Here is a 5,496-nt window from a genome sequence, read left to right as displayed (position 1 = left end):
TATTCACTCAGTACCTCTGGTTGAAGATGGTTGAACATGCTTCAGCCTTGTCTTTTGCAGTCATGTCCTGGGTTCTCCAATCTTTGAGGATGGGGATATTTTTGCAGCCTCATCCTCCTGTTAGCTGTTAAATAGTCCCCCACCAGTAATGACTGGATGTGGCAGGACTGCAGAACTAGAATCTGACCCATTATTTATGACATTGCTTTATTCTGTCCATAGAATTCACTAATTTTCAGTCTCAGCGACTTCAACGAGGGTCTGGAGTGATTGCTACCTCCATCTGGATTCATCATGTTCTCTCCCCTCTCAGTTCACTGACCCCTGATCATCCCATAATCTCTCCCTCCATGTCAAATCCCCAATCCATGTTCACAGACACCACCTTGACCTCACCATCTCACAGGGTCTCACAACTTCCACCGCATCTATCCAAGGCCATCGTTGATCACTTCTTGGCCTCACTCTCGACCAACATCCCGCATCCCCATTTTTACTTTCTGCCGTATCTGCCTCTGAAAAAATCTACCCAACAATTTATTTACAGCTGCAATTTCAAAATTCCAACTCTCCAGCCTTTGGCCCTCCACTCGCCATGATAATGCTTCGGGTTGATTTGCTCACCTGCACTCTCACCTGCACCATTGATCCCCTAGTCCCAATAAATCCATGACTCTCTCTCACTTTAGCTATTCCACCCGGTAAGGACCTCATCCCTGTTCCTTTAAGCTGAAGGCACAGGAAGCTGAATGGACAGTTGGGTAACGTCCACTCACGTCCTGATATTGCTGCACTAAATTACACAATAATGAGTATGTTAAAACTGTTCACTACTCCAGGTTCACTGCGGAATGTAAAATTAACCCCTATCACCTGTCCCCTACCGCAAACCATATTTCTAAACTCCTCCACCTTGCCGAATCCACCCTCACCTCCAACAATCAGTGCCAAGGGCTCACTGGCTTCTTTGTCTAAGAATGAGTGGGCCGAATGGCCTCCATCTACCTCTGTGACTTATCTCATCAGATGCCTCTGCAGCTTCAACCCGTTCCACCAGCCCATCAGGCTAAAATACATCTCACTTATCCCCCCGCCCTCGCCCTCAACTCATCGTTTAAAAATCACATCCTAGTTTTCACAGGTGTTGCCTTATAAATTTCCGGTGAAGTGTCTTCGGATGTTTTTATGATACTAAAGGCGCTATATAAATACAAGTTTTGTTGTCGTGTATAGAAATTTAGCCTTTAAACCGACAGGAGGGTGCATACTGTCCAAAGATCACCTATACTCCTGGCTCCTCATACTGATCTGACAAAACTGATCAATTCTCATCTCTCCAAACACTGGGGCTTTGAAACGTGCTGCCCATTGAAAGCACAACATCAATGTAAACTCTGTTAGACATCAAAACAGGTGAGAAACTCTCTGGGGCACAGGATCTGGCAGAGCAATGAGAAAGCAGCAAATATCCAGAGTGAGAGCAGGAAATCAACCTTAAGGCAGAGAGTGCAGTCCTGGACTCCCCCACAGTGTGGGGTGAAACGTGTTGCAGACGCTCAGACACACGCTGACTCCACAGGAAATGTTGAGAAATTGCTGTCACTGAGAAATCTTTTTGTGCCGTGTTGTGAATGAAGGAGTCTGGTGCAATTCAAATTTTCAAACCAGTTGCACCATAATCTGGTCAGTTTCTTGACAAATCTCACCTGCCTCCAACGCAACTGGATTAACCTTTAGAAGCAGCTCCTCTCGTCATTTAGAATCTGCAATCCCACACACAAGTTGGTCTCGAAGTATCTTTTCTGGTGTTATAAAGTGGAACATGCACTTCATTGACATTTTTATTTGTTCTACAATATTGGTTGTATATTTCACTAGCATCTTGAATTCTCCTGTTGAACATCTGTATAGGTATGTTCTTATGTGGCTTGGAATACTGAGAGAACTTCCTCAGCACTGGCTGTATCTTGAACCTGAGTTCCAGCTTCCTCCTAGTTTGTCCATGTAGGGTAGCCTTCAGGTGTTTCTTCCTCATTCACTGTGAGAAATTTCAGCACCTGCACAATTTCCTTGTCCTGGTCAAGATTTGTCAAAAGAGTTGAGCTTTTGCAGGCTCACTCAAATCTCCTCCATTCTCCACAGCATTCACATTGTGGACTTGCTGTTGGCTACCGATACGCCCAAATCCAAAACAGTGAAAGTCGCGTTAAACAATCACTACCAACATGTGTCCATACCTCTTTAAATACTAGATATAGCCATGAGTTGTTAAAAAAGATTATCAATGTTTTATTAAGCACATGACATGAGTGAACTTACAGGAGTTTCAGAAGCTCCACAGGTCTGTTGCTTTGCGGATTGCACACACACACACACACATTCACGCACACATACATACACAAACACACACACACATACATACACACAAACACACATACACACACACACATATACACAAACAACATACGCACACACATACACACAAATACACATACACACAAATACATATAGGAGAGCGAAAAAGCAAAAGAATAACATGGGGATGACTCAGATAGCATGTCCATACAGAAATATATGCCCCGTATCTCAGTCTGCAAACAATGGGTCAGAGTGGTGCCATGTGAGGGTAATGGCACTGAGCAAGGCATCAAGAGAGAGGGGATGGGGGATGTGTGATTGGCTTTGTTAAAGGCTGCAGGGAGATTGTGGAGGGTTAATGGAGTATGATTACAATCACAGAGGATGTCATTGTGACTTTAGATAGGGTCTATGCAGGGATGTAATGGAGTGAAACCTGATTGGAGAGCATCAAACAGGGACTTCTGGGAAAGATGTGCGTGGGTCTGTAAAATGACACTTTCAAGGAACTTGGAGAGTAAGGGGATGGTTGGAGATGAGATAATTTACAAGGGCAGAGGGTGTGCTGAAAGTGAAATTTGAAAGACGAATTTACTAAATTTGCAAAGTCCCTAACTGTTAAACATCCTGCCAGTAACACAACAGTAAAAGGGCAGTCAGTGAGAGTGAAATGCTTTCAAAGAATAATCATTATTGCATTACAAGGAAATACCAGAGGATATTTGCACATAGCAAGATCCCATGAATAGCAATCAGTTAAATGACCAAGAAATCTGATTTTAGTGATGTTAATGGAGAGGTTCGTGGCAGCTAGGTAAACTCGAATGTAGCATTTTTAATTTTGGAAACTTGATCACTTCCGACAGATTTCGGACCCTCTCTCTCTCCTCCGCCAGTAATTGTAGGTTTGCATGTTTTATGAACTTAATTGATGGTGGGGAAAAGCCAAAGGACACATCCAGGCACGAAAAGATCAGAGACAACCGTGTGCACCAATGAACAATTGACCAGCTCAGCATTATTTCAAGGAGCCAACCGTTCATTGTAGTAAGGAGCAGAATTAATTGGAACCTGCAGAGGCCTGTGCAGTTGTTTCAGACAGAAACTGGTGCCAGGAATTGAGGAGAGATTAGTAACTGCTTTAAGGGGATCTAACATCTGAGATTTGTAATTGCAGATTTGCAACGGGATTCTTTCTGACTGTAGATATTTACAGAGTGAATAACAGACTCCAGTGTAATTCAGCCTTTAAACCGACAGGACGGTGCAAACGGTCCAAAGGTCACCTGTACTCTTGGTTCCTCACACTGATCAGACAAAACTGATCAATTCTCATCTCTCCAAACACTGGGGCTTTGAAACGTGCTGCCCATTGAAAGCACAGCATCAATGTAAACTCTGTTAGATATCAAAACAGGTGAGAAACTCTCTGGCACACAGGATCTGGCAGAGAAATGAGAAACCAGCAAATATCCAGAGTGAAAACGGAATCAAACTCCAAACAGAGAGTGCAGTTCTGGACTCCCCCACACTGTGGGGGTGGGACGTGTTGCAGACGCTCAAACACACGCTGACTCCACAGGAAATGTTGGGAAATTGCTGTCATTGAGAAATCTTTTTGGGCCGTGTTGTGAGTGAAGGACCCGGGTGCAATTCAAACTTTCAGCTGCTGAATCACTTCGGTGCCCCGTGTGCATTCAGCCCGGACAGACCCGCCCCTTCCCCGCTTCTGCAGCCGGTTCCCCAACGATCACAAGCCCATAAAACTCGGCTCCGATTCAGCAAACGGCACAAGATCGAGAAGCGCTGATTGGGTGACGGCTCGAAACTAAAGAAAAAGTTCCTGAAATGTCTGACTCGAAGCCCTGTGTGTGCCTGGATGGTGAGTGGTGACTGGTGTCAGTCCTTTCAGCACAGTGTCCCGGCTCAGTCTCACTGAGGGGCTGCAGCATTGTAGGGGAGGCTGTTTCTGAAAGTCACTGGAGAAGAGAATGTGACAAAGAGCTGGGCCTCCCCGACACGGGGGGGCATTTCTCATGGTTTTCCCACAACTCAGTGTCTGTGTTTTTCCTGTTTTCAGGATCCTGCTCCTGTGAAAACACCTGCAGGTGCTCCAACTGCCGATGTCCCAGCAGCAAAGCTGGACGCTGCCGGAAAAGTGAGTAACTGTGGGAGAGTTTAAAACTCCTCACATTGTGTTTATGTGACAGATAGTTCTGGGCAGAACTCAGAGAGGACCACGATAGAAAAGTACAAGATCCATGATTTCACCTGATTTATTTCCCATCAGATTTATTCAATGTCTAATCGAAAGAATCTGGAGACAAGATCCCTGCTGGTTAAGGAAGTGTCTTAGGTTTACATCAGGAAGTGTTGATATTATCGACTTCTCACTAGAAATAATGTTCTAGAGACAGTGACAGTTACATCCTCACCCAAACTCTCTCACACACAGTGTTGTGATGCTGAGTCTCTTCAGATGGGTAACTTGTAGATATGACAGAGATTAGTTTGTGAGGGAGGTGCTGCAGACTGTAATGGGAGGTCCTGGGGGTGTTTCAGTGAATTCATTCATTGTTCCTGATTTCTGTCTTTGTCCTCTCCTCTCAGGTTGCTGCTCTTGCTGTCCTGCAGGATGTATGAACTGCGCCAATGGCTGTGTGTGCAAAGGGAATCCCTCTGACAAATGTAGCTGCTGTTCCTGAACAACAGGCCCTTCAGGGACAATAGATGAAATATTGTCCATATGTACTGTATTCCACAAGCTGCATGTCCTCAGTGTCTATATCCTGATGAATTGTGTGCTTACATAAAGTAATGAAAAGTGTCTGAATATTGTTGAAATTCTGATTTTTATATCAAGAATTAAATGAGTTTTCAGTATTTGAAGTCCAGTCATAAGTGTTATTCTGTTACTTAAGGATGTCATATTACTAATAACAGCACAAAATGTAGGAAATGAGTTGAGTTTAACTTTCCCATTGAGACACATGGCATAACATAAGTCACATTACCATCTGTTACATTCTGGTCAATGAGGTTAAACAATGTGATGATGGACGACTGTCAGAAATGGTGGAGTTAATGAATCAATGGCAGTTCTGCTGACCCTCTAATCTACGAGTGTGGCAACTTGCT

The 5,496-nt window shown here is 44.2% G+C and overlaps 1 long non-coding RNA gene across 1 annotated transcript; it reads left to right on the top strand.

Moving 5' to 3' along the window:
• Positions 1–3,667: 3,667 nt before the first annotated feature.
• LOC144681956 (uncharacterized) lies at positions 3,668–5,252 on the top strand. The gene is made up of 3 exons (XR_013576900.1): positions 3,668–4,240; positions 4,439–4,516; positions 4,969–5,252. It is a non-coding gene; the product is annotated as an uncharacterized LOC144681956 (long non-coding RNA).
• Positions 5,253–5,496: the final 244 nt, after the last annotated feature.

This window comes from Cetorhinus maximus, chromosome 6, assembly GCF_964194155.1.
Source record: "Cetorhinus maximus chromosome 6, sCetMax3.hap1.1, whole genome shotgun sequence".
Classification (NCBI taxonomy): Eukaryota; Metazoa; Chordata; class Chondrichthyes; order Lamniformes; family Cetorhinidae; genus Cetorhinus; species Cetorhinus maximus.
Note: the sequence above shows the minus strand (reverse complement) of the source record. Positions and strands in the feature narration are given on the sequence as shown.